We start from the raw sequence: 20430 nt of genomic DNA on the forward strand, positions 1-20430 counted from the left end.
TTGAACCAATTCTCGAGATATTTACCATGCTTTGATTCCCAAAGATGATAGAGTTTTCAATTCCGAAGAAATCGCCGCTTGAATCGCTTGAATCGGACGTCGAACGGAGAAACGGCGGCGAAACGTAATCGATCGACGTTAATCTCTCATTCTCTCTGGAATACTCTCTGCCTCTTCAATTCATATTTCCTTAATTATATATGATTTGGCTAAAAGCTCACCTTGATCCTTTCTTTCTTTCCTTGTTACCATTTATTTTTCAAACTTTTCTTTTGTACGATTTAGTCCATAGCTAAGTCGTTAAACTCTTTTATTACGACTTATACGAATTATTTATATCCGATAAATAATACAAAACTCGATGTAACACTTTTCCGTCAAAATCCAATATTTCTATTTTCGACACAAAGTGGCTAAATTACCAGTTTGATCCCTATCTCTTATTTTGGACTTTTCTCGCCATTTTCCCATTTAATTCCAATTCTAACTTTATAATTGAAACATAATATAAATTTTCTTCGTAATAATCCTTTCTAAAACCGACCTGCTAAAACTTATTTATCGGAAAACTTTCCAATATCGTCACCTCTGCGACTCAAAACTGGACACGTGGTCCAATTAGCTAATTAATTATTTTGGGGTATTACAGTTACGAAACAAATCCAAACGTTTCACCTTTTTAGCGATTTAAGACAAACGTTTAAAAACGTTACGAAACAAATCAAAAAGTTTCACCTTTTTAGCGATTTAAGCCAAACGTTTAAAACGTTACGAAACCAATCCAAACGTTTAAAAGGTTACGAAACAAATTCAAACGTTTCACCTTTTTAGCGATTAAAGCCAAAAGTTTTCAAACGTTGCTAAACAAATCCAAACGTTTAATCTTTTTAGCAATTGAAGCCAAACGTTTACAAAAGTTATGAAACAAATCCAAATGTTTCCCCTTTTTACTTATTTAATCAAAAAGTTTAAAACGTTACCAAACCAATCCAAATGTTTCACCTTTTTAGCGATTTAAGCCAAACGATTACGAAGGTTACGAAACAAATCAAAATGTTTCACCTTTTTAGTGATTTAAGCCAAACATTTAAAATGTTACTTAACCAATCCAAACGTTTCACCTTTTTTGCGATATAAGCCAAATGTTTAAAACGCTACGAAACCAATCCAAAAGTTTAAAACGTAACGAAAAAAATTCAAATGTTTCCCCTTTTTACTAATTTAAGCCAAACGTTTACAAACATTACGAAACAAATCCAAACATTTCACCTTTTTAGCGATTTAAGCCAAATGTTTAAAATGTTACGAAACCAATCCAAACGTTTTAAACGTTACGAAACAAATTCAAATGTTTCACCTTTTTAGTGATTTAAGCCAAACGTTTACAAACGTTATGAAACAAATCCAAAAGTTTAACCTTTTTAGCGATTTAAGCCAAACGTTTAAAATATTACGAAAAGAATCCAAACGTTTCACCTTTTTAGCGATTTAAGCCAAACGTTTAACCCGTTAAGAAACCAATCCAAACGTTCAAAACGTTATGAAATAAATCCAAAAATTTCAGCTTTTTAGCGATTTAAACCAAACGTTTACATACGTTACAAAATAAATCCAAACATTTCATCTTTTTAGCTATTTAAGCAAAACGTTTCGCCTTTTTAGCGATTTATGCCAAACATTTAAAACATTGCGAAACCAATCCAAACATTAAAAACGTTGCGAAAATAATCCAAACGTTTAAAACGTTATGAAAAAAATCCAAACGTTTCACCGTTTTAGCGATTTAAGCCAAACATTTACGAATGTTACGAAACAAATCCACACGTTTCGCTTTTTTAGCGATTTAAGCCAAACGTTTAAAACGTTACGAAACCAATCCAAACGTTTAAAACGTTAGGAAACAAATCCAAACGTTTCACCTTATTAGCGATTAAAGCCAAAATATTACAAATGTTGCTAAACAAATCCAAACGTTTAACTTTTTTAGCTATTAAAGCCAAATGTTTACAAAAGTTATGAAACAAATCCAAATGTTTCACCTTTTTAGCTATTTAATCTAAATGTTTAAAACGTTACTAAACCAATCCAAACGTTTAAAACACTACAAAACAAATCCAAATGTATCACCTTTTTAGCGATTTAAGCCAACATTTCCCCTTTTTTAGACATTTAAGCCAAACGTTAAAAAACGTTTCGAAACAAATCCAAACATTTCACCTTTTTAACAATTTAAGCCAAACGATTACAAAGGTTACGAAACAAATCCAAACGTTTCACCTTTTGAGCAATTTAAGCCAAACATTTAAAACGTTACTTAACCAATCCAAACGCTTCACCTTTTTAGCGATATAAGTTAAACGTTTAAAACGCTACCCAGTCAAAACTATTAAAACGTAACGAAAAAAATCCAAATGTTTTCCCTTTTTACCGATTTAAGCCAAACGTTTTCAAACATTACGAAACAAATCCAAGAGTTTCATTTTTTTAGCGAATTAAGCCAAATGTTTAAAACGTTACGAAACCAATCCAAACGTTTGAAACGTTACGAAACCAATCCTAACGTTTCATCTTTTTAGTGATTTAAGCCAAACGTTTCAAATGTAAAAATAAATCCTAACGTTTCGCCTTCTTTGCGATTTAAGCCAAACATTTAAAACATTACGACACAAATCCTAACGTTTCCCCTTTTTAGCGATTTAAGCCAAACATTTAAAAACATTTCGAAACAAATCCAAACGTTTTACCTTTTTAGTGATGTAAGCCAAACGTTTAAATCGTTTCAAAACCAATCCAAACGTTTAAAACGTTACGAAACAAATCCTAACGTTTTCCGATTTTACCGATTTAACCCAAACGTTTAAAACGTTACGAAACAAATGCTAATGTTTCACCTTTTTAGCGATTTAAGCCAAATGTTTAAAAAGTTGATAAACAAATTCAAACGTTTCACCTTTTTAGAGATTTAAGCCAAACGTTTAAAAAGTTACGAAAAAAAAATCAAAATGTTTCTCTTTTTTAGCGATTTAAGCCAAACGGTTACAAACGTTACGAAACAAATCCAAACGTTTCCCCTTTTTAGCTATTTAAGCCAAACATTTAAAACGTTCCTTAACCAATCCAAATGTTTCACCTTTTTAGCGATATAAGCGAAACGTTTAAAACGCTATGAAACCAATCCAAAAGTTTAAAACGTAACGAAAAAAATCCAAACGTTTAAAGGATTAAGAAATAATTCTAAACGTTTCACCTTTTTAGCGATTTTAGCCAAACGTTTAAAAAGTTACGAAAAAAATCCAATCGTTTCACCTTTTTTGCGATTTAAGCCAAATTTTTACAACCGTTACAAAACAAATCTAAACGTTTCACCTTTTTAGCTATGGAAGCAAAACGTTTACAAACGTTACGAAAAAAATCCAAACGTTTCACCTTTTTTGCAATTTAATCTAAATATTTAAAACGTTACTAAACCAAACCAAACGTTTAAAAGGTTACGAAACCAATCAAAATTTATAAAACGTTAGGAAATAAATCCAAACGTTTCACCTTTTTAGAAATTTAAAACAAACGTTTACAAACGTTACGAAACAAATCCAAACGTTTCACCTTTTTAGCGATTTAAGCCAAACGTTTACAAACGTTAGGATAACAAATCCAAAAATTTCACCTTTTTAGCGATTTACGCCAAACGTTTAAAACGTTACGAAACCAATCTAAACGTTTAAAATGTTACGAAACAAATCCAAATATTTCACCTTTTTAGCGATTTAAGACAAAAGTTTTCAAACGCTGCTAAACAAATCCAAACGTTTAACCTTTTTAGCAATTGAAGCCAAACATTTACAAAAGTTATGAAACAAATCCAAATGTTTCCCCTTTTTACCTATTTAATCTAAATGTTAAAAACGTTACCAAACCAATCCAAACGTTTAAAACGTTATGAAACAAATCCAAATGTTTCACCTTTTTAGCGATTTCAGCCATACGTTTCACCTTTTTTCATTTAAGCCAAACATTAACAAACGTTACTAAAGAAATCCAAACATTTCACCATTTTAGCGATTTAAGCCAAACTATTTACAAAGGTTACGAAACAAATTCAAACGTTTTCCCTTTTTAGCGATTTAAGCCAAACATTTAAAAAGTTCCTTAACCAATCCAAACGTTTCACCTTTTTAGCGATATAAGCCAAACGTTTAAAACGCTATGAAACCAATCCAAAAGTTTAAAACATAGTCGAAAAATATCCAAACGTTTCCCCTTTATACTAATTTAAGCCAAATGTTTACAAACATTACGAAACAAATCCTAACGTTTCACCTTTTTACCGATTTAAGCCAAATGTTTAAAACGTTATGAAACCAATCCAAACGTTTAAAACGTTAGAAAACAAATTCAAACGTTTCACTTTTTTAGTGATTTAAGCTAAATGTTTAAAACATAACAAAAAAAATCCTAACATTTCACCTTTTTAGCGATTCAAACCAAACATTTAAAATATTACAAAACAAATCCTAACGTTTCTCCTTTTTAGCAATTTAAGCCGAACATTTAAAACGTTTAGAAACAAATCTAAATGTTTCACCTTTTTGGTGATTTAAGCCAAACGTTTAAATCATTACGAAACCAATCCAAACGTTTAAAACGTGACGAAACAAATACTAATGTTTCTCCTTTTTAGCGATTTAAGCCAAATATTTAAAACGTTACGAAACAAATGCTAATGTTTCACTTTTTTAGAGATTTAAGCCACAATGTTTAAAAGTTACGAAACAAATTCAAACGTTTCACCTTTTTTAGCAATTTAAGCCAAATGTTTAAAACGTTACGAAAAAAAATCAAAACGTTTCTCCTTTTTAGCGAATTAAGCCAAACAATTACAAATATTACGAAACAAATCCAAACGTTTCATCTTTTAACGATTTTAGCCAAACGTTTAAAACATGACGAAACTAATCCGAACGTTTGAAACGTTACGAAACAAATCCTAACTTTTCACCTTTTTAACGATTTAAGCCAAACATTTAAAACATTACGAAAAAAATCCTAACGTTTCGCCTTTTTCGAGATTTAAGCCAAACGTTACGAAACAATTCCAAACGTTTCACCTTTTAAGCGATTTAAGCCAAACGTTTACAAACATTACGAAACAAATCCAAACGTTTCACCTTTTTAGCGATTTAAGCCAAACGTTTAAAATTTTACGAAACCGATCCAAACAATTAAAACGTTGCAAAACCAGTTCAAACGTTTAAAACCTTATGAAACAAATCCACCTTTTTAGCGATTTATGCCAAATGTTTACAAACATTACGAAACAAATCCAAACGTTTCACATTCTTAGTGATTTAAGCCAAATGTTTAAAACGTTATGAAACCAATCCAAACGTTAAAAACGTTACGAAACAAATCCTAACGTTTCACCTTTTTAGCGATTTAAGCCAAACGTTTAAACCTTACGAAACAAATCCTAACTATTCCCTTTTTAGCGATTTAAGCCATATGTTTAAAACGTTTCGAAACAAATCCAAACGTGTCCCCTTTTTAGTTATTTAAGCCAAACGTTTAAAACGCCATGAAACCAATCCAAACGTTTAAAATGTTACGAAAGAAATCCTAATGTTTCACCTTTTTAGCTGTTTAAGCCAAACGTTTACAAATGTTACGAAACAAATCCAAACGTTTCCCCTTTTTAGCGATTTAGGCCAAACGCTATTATAACGTTACAAAAGCAATCCAAACGTTTAAAACGTTATAAATCAAATCCCAACGTTTCACCTTTTTATTAATTTAAACCAAAAGTTTAAAACGTAACGAAACAAATTCTAACGTTTTGCCTTTTTAAATATTTAAGCCAAACATTTAAAACGTTACGGAAAAAATCCTAACGTTTCCCCTTTTTTGCGATTTTAGCCAAACGTTTAAAACTTTACAAAACAAATCAAAACGTTTCCCCTTTTTAGCGATATAAGCCAAACGTTTACAAAAGTTTCAAAAAAAATCCAAATGTTTCACCTTTTTAGCGATTTAATCTAAATGTTTAAGACGTTACTAAACAAATCTAAACGTTTATAACGTTACGAAACAAATCCAAATGTTTCACCTTTTTAGCAATTTAAGCTGAACGTTTACAGACATTACGAAACAAATCTAAACGTTTCACCTTTTTAGCGATTTAATCCAAACGTTTAACACGCTACGAAACCAATCCAAACGTTTAAAACGTTATGAAATAAAACCAAACGTTTCCCCTTTTTAGCGAATTAAGCCAAACAATTACAACTGTTACGAAACAAATCCAAACGTTTCACCTTTTTAGCGATTTAAGCCAAAAGTTTACGAACGTTACGAAACAAATCAAAACGTTTCACCTTTTTAGCGATTTAAGCCAAGCGTTTAAAACGTTACGAAACCAATCCAAATGTTTAAAACGTTGCGAAACCAATCCAAACGTTTAAAACATTACGAAACAAATCCAAACATTTTACTCTTTTAGCGATTTAAGCCAAACGTTTACAAACGTTACGAAATAAATCCAGACCTTTCACCTTTTTACCAATTTAAGCCAAACGTTTAAAATTTTATGAAGCCAATCCAAACGTTTAAAACATTACGAAACAAATCCAAACGTTTCACCTTTTAGCGATTAAAGCCAAAAGTTTACAAACGTTACTAAGCAAATCCAAATGTTTCCCATTTTTAGCAATTTAAGCCAAACGTTTACAAAAGTTACGAAACAAATCCAAATATTTCACCTTTTTAGGGATTTAATCTAAATATTTAAAACGTTACAAACCAATCCAAACCGTTTAAAATGTTACAAAAGAAATCCAAATGTTTCACTTTTTTAGCTATTTAAGCCAAACGTTTACAAATATTACGAAAGAAACCCAAACGTTTCACCTTTTTAGCAATTTAAGCCAATCGTTTAACACGTTACGAAACCAATCCAAACGTCTAAAACGTTATGAAATAAATCCAGACGTTTCAATTTTTTAGCGATTTAAGCCGAACATTTACAAACGTTACGAAACAAATCAAAACGTTTCACCTTTTTAGCGATTTAAGCAAAACATTTACAAACGTTACAAAACAAATCCAAACGTTTTGCCTTTTTAGTGATTTATGCCAAATGTTTAAAACGTTACGAAACCAATCCAAACGTTTAAAACGTTGCGAAACAAATCAAAACGTTTAAAATGTTACGAAGGGAATCCAAACGTTTCACCTTTTTAGCGATTTAAGCCAAACGTTTACAAACGTTACGAAACATATGCACACATTTCTCCTTTTTAGCGATTTAAGCCAAACGTTTAAAGAGTTACGAAACCAATCCAAACATTTAAAAAATTACGAAACAAATCCAAATGTTTCACCTTTTTAGCGGTTAAATCCAAAAGATTACAAACGTTGCTAAACAAATACAAACGTTTAACCCTTTTAGCAATTGAAGCCAAACGCTTACAAAAGTTTTGAAACAAATACAAATGTTTCACCTTTTTAGCTATTTAATCTAAATGTTTAAAACGTTACTAAACCAATCCAAACGTTTAAAATGTTACGAAACAAATCCAAATGTTTCACCTTCTTAGCGATTTATGCCAAGCGTTTTCCCTTTTTAGCCATTTAAGCCAGACGTTAACAAACATTATGTAACAAATCCAAACATTTCACATTTTTAGCGATTTAAGCCAAATGATTACAAAGGTTACGAAATAAATCCAAAAGTTTCACCTTTTAGCGATTTAAGCCAAACATTTAAAACGTTACTTAACCAATCAAAACGTTTCACCTTTTTAGCGATATAAGCCAAACATTGAAAACGTTATGAAACCAAACCAAACGTTTGAAACATAGCGAAAAAAATCCAAACGTTTCCCCTTTTTACCAATTTAAGCAAAACGCTTACAAACATTACGAAACAAATCCAAGCGTTATACCTTTTTAGCGATTTAAGCCAAATACTTTAAAACGTAATAAAACCAATCCAAACGTTTAAAACGATACGAAACAAATCCAAACATTTCATCTTTTTAGTGATTTAACCCAAACGTTTAAAAGTAATAAAACAAATCCTGACGTTTCGCCTTTTTAACGATTTAAGCCATACATTTAAAACATTACAAAAAAATCCTAACGTTTCCCCGCTTTAGCGATTTAAACCAAACGTTTCGAAACAAATCCAAACGTTTCATCTTTTTTGTGATATAAGACAAACGTTTAAATCGTTACGAAACAAATCCAAACGTTTAAAATGTTACGAAACAAATCCTAACATTTCACCTTTTTAGCGATTTATGCCAAACGTTTAAAACGTTACGAAAAAAATCAAAACGTTTCTCCTTTTTAGCGATTTAAGCCAAACAATTACAAACGCTACGAAACAAATCCAAACGTTTAAAACGTTGCGAAAAAAATCATAACGTTTCATCTTTTTCGAGATTTAAGCCAAACGTTTAAAACGTTACGAAACAAATCATAGCGTTTCCCCTTTTTAGCGATTTAAGCCAAACGATTAAAACGTTTCGAAACAAATCCAAACGTTTCACCTTTTAAGTGATTTAAGCTAAATGTTTAAAACACTATGAAACCAATCCAAACGTTTAAAACGTTACGAAACAAATCCTAACGTTTCACCTTTTTATCGATTTAAGCCAAACTTTTAAAACATTACGGAACAAATCCTAACATTTTTGCTTTTTAGCGATTTATGCCAAACGATCAAAATATTACGAAACAAATATAAACGTTTCACCTTTTTAGCGATTTTAGCCAAATGTTTAAAACGTTATGAAACTAATCCAAATGTTTAAAACGTTACGAAACAAATCAAATCGTTTCACCTTTCTTGCGATTTAAGCTAAACAATGTACAAACGTTACGAAACAAATCCAAACATTTCACCTTTTTAGCGATTTGATCTAAATATTTAAAACATTACTAATTCAATCCAAACATTTAAAACGTTACGAATCAAATCCAAACATTTCACCTTTTTAGCGACTTAAGCCAAACGTTTAACACAATACTAAACCAATCCAAACGTTTAAAACGTTACGAATGACACCCAAACGTTTCACCTTTTTTACAATTTAAGCCAAACATTAAGAAACAAATTCAAACGTTTCACCTTTTTAGCGATTTAAGCCAAATGTGTTACACGTTACAAAACCAATCCAAACGTTTAAAACATTATGAAACAAATCCAAACGTTTCACGTTTTTAGAAATTTAAGACAAATGTTTACAAACATTACGAAACAAATCCAAATGTTTCACATTTTTAGCAATTTAAGCCAAATGTTTACAAACGTTACGAAACAAATCCAAACGTTTCACCTTTTTAGCGATTTAAGTCAAACTTTTAAAACGTTACGAAACCAATCCAAACGTTTGAAACGTTACGAAACCAATCCAAACGTTTGAAACGTTACGAAACCAATCCAAACGTTTCACCTTATTAGCGAATAAAGCCAAAAGTTTACAAACGTTGCTAAACAAATCCTAATGTTTGACCTTTTTATCAATTTAAGCCAAACGTTTATAAATGTTTTGAAACAAATCCAAATATTTCACCTTTTTAGCTATTTAATCTAAATGTTTAAAACGTTAATAAACCAATCCAAACGTTTAAAATGTTACAGAACAAATTCAAATATTTCACCATTTTAGCGATTTAAGACAAACGTTTCACCCTTTTTAGTCATTTCAGCCAAACATTAACAAACGTTACGAAACAAATCCAAACATTTCACCTTTTTAGAGATATAAGCCAAACGATTACAAAGGTTACGAAATATCTCCAAACGTTTCATCTTTTTAGCGATTTACGCCAGACATTTAAAACGTTACTTAACCAATCAAAACATTTCACCTTTTTAGTGATATATGCCAAACGTTTAAAATGCTACCAAACCAATCCAAACGTTTAAGACGTAACAAAAAAAATCCAAACGTTTCCGCTTTTTACTGATTTAAGCCAAACGTTTACAAACATTTCGAAACAAATCCAAACGTTTCACCTTTTTAGCGATTTAAGCCAAATGTTTAAAATGTTAAAAAAACAATCCAAACATTTAAAACGTTACGAAACAAATCCTAACGTTTCACCTTTTTAGTGATTTAAGCCAAACGTTTATAAGGTAACGAAACAAATCCAAACGTTTCTCCTTTTTAGCGATTTAAGCCAAACATTTAAAATATTACAAAATAAATCCTAACGTTTCCCCTTTTTAGCGAATTAAGCCAAACGTTTTAAAACGTTTCGAAACAAATCCAAACGTTTCACGTTTTTAGTGATTTAAGCCAAACGTTTAAATCGTTACGAAACCAATCCAAACATTTAAAACGTTACGTAACAAATCCTAACGTTTTCCCTTTTTAGCGATTTAAGCCAAACGTTTAAAACCTTACGAAACAAATGTTAATGTTTCACTTTTTAGCAATTTAAGACAAATGTTTAAAAAGTTACGAAACAAATCCAAATATTTTACCTTTTATCAATTTAAGCCAAACGGTTACAAACGTTACGAAACAAATCCAAACGTTTCATCTTTTTAAAGATTTAAGCCAAACGTTTAAAACATTGCGAAACTAATCCAAACGTTTAATACGTTACGAAAAAAATCCTAACGTTTCACCTTTTTAGCGATTTACGCCAAACGTTTAGAACGTTTCGAAATTTTTTTTTTACGTTTCGCCTTTTTAGAGATTTAGTCCAAACGTTTAAAACGTTACAAAACAAATACTAACGTTTCCCCTTTTTAGCGATTTAAGCCAAACGTTTAAAACGTTTCGAAACAAATCCTAACGTTTCGCCTTTTTAGTAATTTAAGCCAAATGTTTAAAACGCCATGCAACCAATCAAAACGTTTAAAACATTACGAAACAAATGCTATCATTTCTCCTTTTTAGCTAAAAAAAAGCCAAACGTTTAAAATATTACGGAACAAATCCTAACATTTTAGCTTTTTAGCGATTTATGCCAAACGTTTAAAGAGTTACGAAACAAATCTAAATGTTTCACCTTTTTAGCAATTTTAGCCAAACGTTTAAAACGTTATGAAACTAATCAAAATGTTTAAAACTTTACAAAAAAAATCCAATCGTTTGACCTTTTTTGCGATTTAAGCCAAATGTTTACAACCGTTCAAAATAAATCCAAACGTTTCAACTTCTTAGCTATTGAAGCCAAACGTTTACAAACGTTATGAAACAAATCCAAATGTTTCACCTTTTTAGCGATTTAATCTAAATATTTAAAACATTACTAAACCCATCGAAATGTTTAAAACATTATGAATAAAATCTAAACGTTTAACCTTTTTAGAGATTTAAGCCAAACGTTTACAAATGTTAAGAAACAAATTAAAACGTTTCACCTTTTTAGCGATTTAAGCCAAATGTTTTACACGTTACGAAACCAATCCAAACCTTTAAAACGTTATGAAATAAATCCAAACATTTCAACTTTTTGACAATTTAAGACAAACGTTTATAAACGTTATGAAACAAATCCAAACGTTTCGAATCAAATCCAAACGTTTCACCTTTTTAGCAATTTATGCCAAACGTTTACAAAGTTACGAAACAAATCCAAAAGTTTGCCCTTTTTAGCGATTTAGGCCAAACGTTTAAAACTTTACGAAACCAATCCAAACGCTTAAAACGATATGAAACAAATCCTAACGTTTCACCTTTTTACCTATTTAAGAAAACGTTTAAAACGTTACGAAACAAATCCTAGACCTTTTTAGCGATTTAAGCCAAACGTTTATAACGTTATGAAAAAAATCCTAATGTTTAACCTTTATAGCGATTGAACCTAAAAGTTAAAATGTTACGAAACTAATCTTAACGTTTAATCTTTTAAGCGATTTAAGCCAAACGTCTAAAACATTACGAAACCAATCCAAACGTTAAAAACGTTTCGAAACAAAACCAAACTGTCACAACACATTTTTATGAACCGCGACCAACGAGAACATGTCGAAGCGAAAACACAACCAAAGTCCATCACAAATCAAATTTAAACGAACAACCAAACCATCAAAACAAGTTTGAAAACACGGGATATTACATTCTCCCAAACTTAATAAAAATTCGTCCTCGAATTTAAAACAAAACAATCCACGTAAAACATATTATAAAACTATTTGTCGTCTGAACAAAAATACACGTAACAAACGTGAAAACACATAAATATATTACCCAAAGGAATTAAGGAAAGCAAAATAACAAATTTGCATAACAAACTCTGTCTCTTAAGAACATTCCTCAAGTAACCAACTGAAACTGTAATCATAGGAATTCTGTTATTCATCAACACGTTGTTCCCCAAACGATATCAACAAAAACCACCACTTTCATAAATCGAACAATCTTAAAAGGTCACAAAAGCCTTAATACTAACTTCCATTTAACAAAAAATGATAATGCCCTTTCTAGGTAAAATCAAACGAAGGAATGCAACTCTCCCACATAAAGCTCGACTTAAATACTTAGGATAATCAAGAACGAACCTTGAATCTTTTTCAATGATGACTCTAATTAAAATTTCCACCCAGAGAAGGTCAACACAAGACGAAACAAGCCAAAAATACATATGGGATATTACATTCCCCCCAACCTATGAAAAATTCGACCTCGAATTTCAAATATGAACTTATTTGTACTATAACCGTCACAACACACATATGCGCAAAAATCTAATTCTAACGACCCGGTGCTCTAACGATTACTCGATCAACCCAATGTGAATAATCAAGAATTATCCAACTGAGAGTCACAATTACTCTATACCGTAGTGGCTTCCAAAACCAGCTCGAATCTTAACAAATATAATGACCTCGATATCGAAATACAACACTACTAGGATCATCCAATCCAATGACTAAAATCAAATTCGATAATACAATCAACTTCGTGAATTATGAAACACAAAAATGCATACCGTTATTCCTAAAGAAATATGAACTCATAATAATAGAATCTCTAGATTAGTAATAAATAGTCTCATACACAATGACTCCTTCGATCATTCAGAAATATAACGCCACAACTAAACTAAGCATCGACTGCATTTGACTTATATCGCACAACTTAAAATTTTTTCGCCCACACTAAGGGTTCAACTACTGACCCGAACGATATCCAAAAATTACTATAATATCATCAATCAACAAAATCGATCAACTAATACTGGTTGTCAAAACCTATATACCGCGATCCTCGATTCTCGAATCACCTAACACATATATTCAAATCAAACTCAAATTCACAATATTATTCAATCAAATGACTATAACCTCATATACAACGAGAGATCACTACGACCAATTCATCACGACCGGATTGTTAGTTATGCTCAAAACCAACCCCTGGGGGTATAAAATCTTTTAATACAAAATATTTTATATACAAAATTTTCCACTCCTGTTTAAAAGACTCTACGTCTTACACCTCATTTTGCATTCAAAATCAAAATACCTTTACCGTTGAAAAACACTCGGTTTTGTAAACCCTTGAAGATTTTCAAATTACTCGCACTTGAAATCCACAATTTCTCTTTACTTTTAAAAAAAATTTGCAGATTTATGAAACAGTTCAACTGGCAAAAAAACACAATTGAACAAATCGCTCAAGCGAAAAATTTATTATCCCTTTTGAATCAATTTTGACAAAATTTCTCCCTTTCTTCAGAAAGGTAAAATTAGCAATGTAAATCTCTTTTTTTTATGGAAATACCTTTATATCAATACACCAAAATACTTGGATAATTTTAAATCTGAAAAAATAAAGTTTCGTTAAAACAAAAATATAGTGTATAGACACACATGGAGCATGACCAACATCCTTAATCCATAAATCCTTAAATCACAAATCGGAAATTGTCAAAACACTTCCTAATTTGAATCTAACCATACACCGCACTTGGCAGAACTATATCTCGAGCGCAACCTCAAATTCATTTTCACTTCCTATGAAACACATGATTCTGACAATACAGACTGATCCATTTCAATGTAATCGTCCAAAATTTACCACCATCATCATAGAGTATTTATCTAGCTACCTTTCGGTAACAATTTCACATCATTTCAAATCCGGCAACTTTATAAATATATCAAAATGTGACTCGCGAGCTCGCTGCAAAACATCTTTCTCAAAACACTTTATCGAAAAATCCATTTTATATAATTGTGCACTAGGGTGATGACATCTCTCATCCCCAAAGAGTTGCATGCAACTCTAATCATTTCTATGCACGATATGAATGTACTATTATGCATGTATCAATTTTTTGTTTATCTTTTATTTAGTGAACATACTCAGTGCTCAGTGCAATCCTATTCGTGACATTCAAAATGCATGTTCATGATATGTCTAGGCACAATTACGTATTGAAAATATTTCAAATATTTTAACAATTCAACCTTTGAAATCAATTTCTCAAAAAAAAAAAATGTTTGCTAGACGTTACACTCTGTGAGATGTGCACTCGATAACCTCAAAATATTTCTCAAATTCCTCACTTGCAACCTAGCAACATTCGATGCTATATAACAACTCAACCTAATAATTTTGTTACAACTTTTCCGCATAGATATCCAACTAACCTCAACCCTAATTGAAACTTATACCCAACGAAAATACCATTTCACATACGAAACTTACTGCCAGTTCCCGCATCGCATCAGCATAGTGTATTAATACACTGATCTAACTTCTCGGTCAGAATTTCCAATATCTGTTCTAAGATATTCAGAAATCATCAACCATTACAAGGGAATACTTCCCTTGTCTTCCTTGATATCGAAACCCAAAGATTTCGATCCACGAATCATACATCAAGGTAAGCCAATCTTGACCACGTGAATAAATCTTCCCATGTGCTGCTCCGCACGAAGAGAAAAACATGTACAAACTTAGTCCAACAGACAATCGAGTTATACAACGCAAATTAAAACCAAAGCTATTATGATTCCTACAATCCATAAACCACATAAGCATAACCATTGAAAACAATTAATCCAAGCATACTTAAAAGACAAAATCAGGACATGCCACAACAAGCTTTGAATTTTCGTAACAAAATCATTCTGTAATATATAATCTTTCAAGAATACGCTTCAAAATTTATTTTGAAATCTTAAAGTCAATTACGAAAACTTCCAAATTTTAGTTGAACCCCACGGTTAAAACTAAATCACAATTTGTAAAAGTCTCTTCTTATTTATCAATTTATCTAAAACGGATACACAAGTATCTCAAACCATAAAATCATCGAGCGAGCCGAGTTATTACAACTATCAAGCTCAACTCTTAAATTTGAGTGACCCAAGTCGAACTCAAAACAACAGTTTATAAAACGTATTCAAAATATTTGTAAATTCAGAAAAATATTTTAATCAAATTTCCACCTTTTCAACTTTGGGAGTTCAACTTAACCCAACCGCTGAACAGTAATTTAAAAACTCAAGTGAGAAATCTTTAATCTCCAACATCTATTCCGTAAATTCCAAAAATTTAAAATGCTGACATACTACAACATGATAAAATAACTTCAACGTTAAATTCTTAAAACAATGGCTCATCTCATAAAATATCATTTTGAAATCATCGCTTGTTAATACAAAACCAAACATAATATTTCAAAATACAAGAATTTGTTTTTACTGGTAACTCAACCAAAATCAAACTTTTTAAGAACTTCTCTAATGATTTTGTGTCGAAACACAAATCGGATAAAATAATATTCTCAATGACAACCTTTAAATCAACATGTGGTCAAATAGTGCATGACCATCAAAACACGTTTTAAGGTTTAACCCAAAATCTCTTTAATAGAAAGAGAAGGCTAACGCCCACATACGATCACATTTAAAATCAACAATAGAGGCCAAAGCCAAGATGTACTTTATTAATAAGGCAAAAGCAGTTCAACGCATCATGTAAAATAACCGTAACCATACCATATATTCTAAATCCTATCAGGCATAAACACCAAAATTTATCAAACAACATCATACACAAGTATGAGTTTAGAAAAATTTACCAACCTAAGATTTCCCGAGAAACCAAAAGCAATTATAATCACCCAAGTGAAATAACCTCAACATGATAAAACACAGCAAGCAACATCCAAGTGAAATTAATTATCAATCATAGAATCAACACCAAATAAATATTGAGAGACATCACGTATAGGATGTAGGCTGAAAGTTTGGAAACAAAAGATGACGTTTTAAAAGACAAGACATGAATCCTAATTCCGTAGTAGTTCCTATGACACGACATCAAAATATCATGCCAAACTAATAAACACATAACATGCATAAGGCCTTGGTTTGAAACCAAAGCTCTGATACCAAGTTTGTCACGACCCATTTTTATGAATCGCGATCGGCGCTAGGGTATGGTTGTGGTTGTACCAAAACCCTTAGCTAGCCTTGCGGATAACCAACAATTACATAAACCTGCAAGAAACCAATGCTCGGGGGCAACCGAGACTTCAGCCTAGTTCTAGCAGTTCATAAAATACAACATTTATATAATAAATACTCGATCAATACCGAGTCTCCAACATAGCATAAATATTTAATAACCCAAGTTATTATATTAAAGCCAAAACAATTAAATCAATAGAATAATTCTAGTAACAAGTATTAGACAAATACGACTTCTAATTACTAATGCGGTCTAAGAATAAAATCAGTTTAATAAACTTTATAAAATAAAGTAAAACCTCCGAGGAAATAAAGAATCGGAGAGCAGCTGACTCGCTCATATCATAACCCTGGAAAAATTGGGAAAACAACGGGGTCAGATATACTGAGATGAGTTCATACCACTATTTATATTTATCAAGTGGAAAACCTTTAAAACCATTTAAAACATTTAATAACAACATTACGTTTAATAGTTGGAACCCTAATCCACAATACTAAATAATTTCCATAATCCAGTAGGCTTGGTCCCGAGAGCTGAGCTACACTGAGTTACCACCAACCACTCTTAATTCATAACCAGAGTCCCGAGAGCTGAGCTACACCGAGTTACTCTACTGGTCCCGAGAGCTATGCTCACACCGAGTTACCACCACATTTCACATACCTTATCTAGATCAATACTGGTGCGCACGCAGTCCTAATGATGCCCATTAGGTAGCATGTTCCAACTAAAAGCCATAATTGAAAAACAGTTCGAAATATACATACAGTATATATTTATATATTAAAATAACAATTTACTTAATAAAGCGGTAAATAGTAAGTACAAACTCACAGCTTGCTAATCCACGTGATAACCTGACAAGCAACTAATCCTGGTTCGTCTACGGAACACGAACAGTCGACAAGTCTAACAATGTGTAAATAATAAATTAAAAACGGACCCTAACTCGAAAGAGTACTAAACACCACATAGGACTAGCACAACACAACAAAGCCAAAGCACAAACTAAAACAGATTGATTACACAAACACCAACCATATGCCAAAACCGCAAAACAGGTTAAGCCCTATTGAGTTCCATTTGAAAACATAATCCGGAAATCTTTTCAACTATTTGGTAAAACATTTCAAAAGCCAAAATTGTACTTAGCCGAGTCAACCAAGACTTCCAAGCTTAACTCACATGTCGGGCGACCCAAGTCTAACCCGATTCAACATAACCAAGTTGTAAACCAATGTTTAAAAATCCAGAATCAATTAATATTCCAAAACCCGAGTTTGAAAAACAAGGAACTCAATATCGCTTAACTAACAAATTAATCAACACATAACAAAGTGTTTGATAAAATCCATAATGAACCAACATGCTTTAATAGACAACACAAGTCAAAACATGCCTTAGCAAACAAATTAACGATAAGCGTATTCCTCATGCCCAAACAATGTCAATAACCGAACTAACCACCACAATCCAAGTATAACATTATCCTAAAAACATTATACAAAACAGCCCTAAACATTTAAATTAAGCCAAAATAGTTTACAGGCATTCATCAACATACCAACTCATTTAACAATCACCAAACTTGGATTCGAAACAACAATAGATAGCACAACAATTATGAATCGCAAAGACATGCAAATCAGCCCTATAATCATGCTTGGAGAAATCTAGGCAACCAAACAATTCATAATATCCAAATGAATCCATAATTCTAAACCACACATGAACTAACAATTGGATAACTAAATTCTGGTTCAAATTAACCAACCAAGAACATACGAGTCAATTACTACAATGAATGACAAATTGATGCATCAATCGGCGTTATACATAATCCTCCTAATATGAATCAACAATAATAAAATCTAATTATTAATAACATGATAATTTAGTTATGGGCAGCCCTAATTAATTCAAAACAGTTTATACATATAGCAATATGAAATTGTGAATCTAAGGTAACCGATTCTTGATTTGATTCAATAAACATGCAATGGATGATAATAATAATATCAACATAATAAATCAACCCTAGAACATGCAAGAACAGCCACTATTCATCCAAACCATAGTCACAACAAACAACATTACAAAACATGAACAACAACACCACAACACAACAATCAAATTGAGTAAAAGGATTAGATACCTTGTCAATCCAAAGAGTAAGAAAATCTCAGAAACAAGGTAGATCCAACGCTACAAGAACGAAATCAAAGACAAGATGAACCATTAATCGAATCAAAAGATGATTCAAAGTTTTGGAATGAAAAGAGATGGATTAATCACTTATCAATTGATTGAGGCACCAAAGATCGAGTGAGAAGCGTTTAGAAAGAGTTTAGAATGAGTTTAGGGTTTCTAAAAGCGAAAGGGGGCTGATTAGGTCGCAGAAAAGGAGTTTAAATATGCAAAAACAAAGCTGACCGGACCTACGGCCGGTTCTACCCAGCAGGTCCGGTTATAGGGCCGGTTGACCCACTGCTCTAACCAAAAACGAAGTGGAGCAGACCTACGGCTTGATCTACCCAGTAGGTCCGGTTCATAGGTCCGGTTGAACCGAACACGGGTTGAAACGACGATCCGAACGGTCAAATGAAAGATAATCCTCTTATGTACAATATATCCAAAGGGCAGCCCGAACCGACTGTTCAATTGGGAGATATGTACGTTATACTACAGCATGGCAGATTTGGAAAACATGCAAACATTGTTTCGATAACAACCCGAAAATAAATCAATTCAACATCAAATACTTAGAGGCTCAAGGGGTACACATAAGTCGCTCAACATAACACAACCAAGGTACCACATATGCTAATCCGAACATATATCAATCCGAAAAAAAGTCGGAATCACAACGAGAACATGTCGAAGCGAAAACACAACCAAAGTCCATCACAAACCAAATTTAAACGAACAACCAAACCATCAAAACAAGTTTGAAAACACGGGATATTACACAAACTTTTCACCTTTTTAGCGATTAAAGCCAACCTATTACAAACGTTACTAAACAAATCCAAATGTTTCACCTTTTTTGCAATTTAAGCCAAATGTTTACAAAAGTTACGAAACAATCCAAATGTTTCACCTTTTTAGCGATTTAATCTAAATGTTTAAAACGTTACAAAACCAATCCAAACGTTTAAAATGTTACGAAACAAATCCAAATGTTTCACCTTTTTAGCGATTTAAGCCAAACGTTTACAAACATTATGAGACAAATCCTAGCGTTTCACCTTTTTAGCGATTAAAGACAAATATTTAACACGTCAACAAACCAATCCAAACGTTTAAAATGCTATGAAAAATATCCAAACGTTTACCCTTTTTAGCGATCTAAGCTAAACGTTTCACCTTTTTATCGATTTAAGCCAAAGGTTTACACACGTTATGAAACAAATTCAAACATTTCACCTTTTTAGCGATTTAAGCCAACGGTTATGTCACGACCCATTTTCATGAATCGCGACCGGCGCTAGGGTATGGGTATGGTTGTACCAAAACCCGTAGCTAGCCTTGCGGATAACCAACAATTACATAAATCTGCAAGAAACCAATGCTCGGGGCAACCGAGACTTCAGCCTAGTTCTAGCAGTTCATAAAATACAACATTTGTATAATAAATGCTCGATCATTTCCGAGTCTCTAACATAGAATAAATATTTAATAACCCAAGTTATTATATTAAAGCCAAAGCAATTAAATCAGTAGAATAATTCTGATAACAAGTATTAGACAAATACGACTTCTAATTACTACTGCGGTCTAAGAATAAAATCAGTTTAATAAACTTTATAAAATAAAGTAGAACCTCCGAGGAAATAAAGAATCGGAGAGCAGCTTACTCGCTCAAATCATAACCCTGGAAAAATTGGGAAAAACAACGGGGTCAGATATACTGAGATGAGTTCATACCACTATTTACATTTATCAAGTGGAAAACCTTTAAAACACTTTAAAACATTTAATA

Source organism: Mercurialis annua, linkage group LG2 (genome assembly GCF_937616625.2).
Source record: "Mercurialis annua linkage group LG2, ddMerAnnu1.2, whole genome shotgun sequence".
Lineage (NCBI taxonomy): Eukaryota > Viridiplantae > Streptophyta > Magnoliopsida > Malpighiales > Euphorbiaceae > Mercurialis > Mercurialis annua.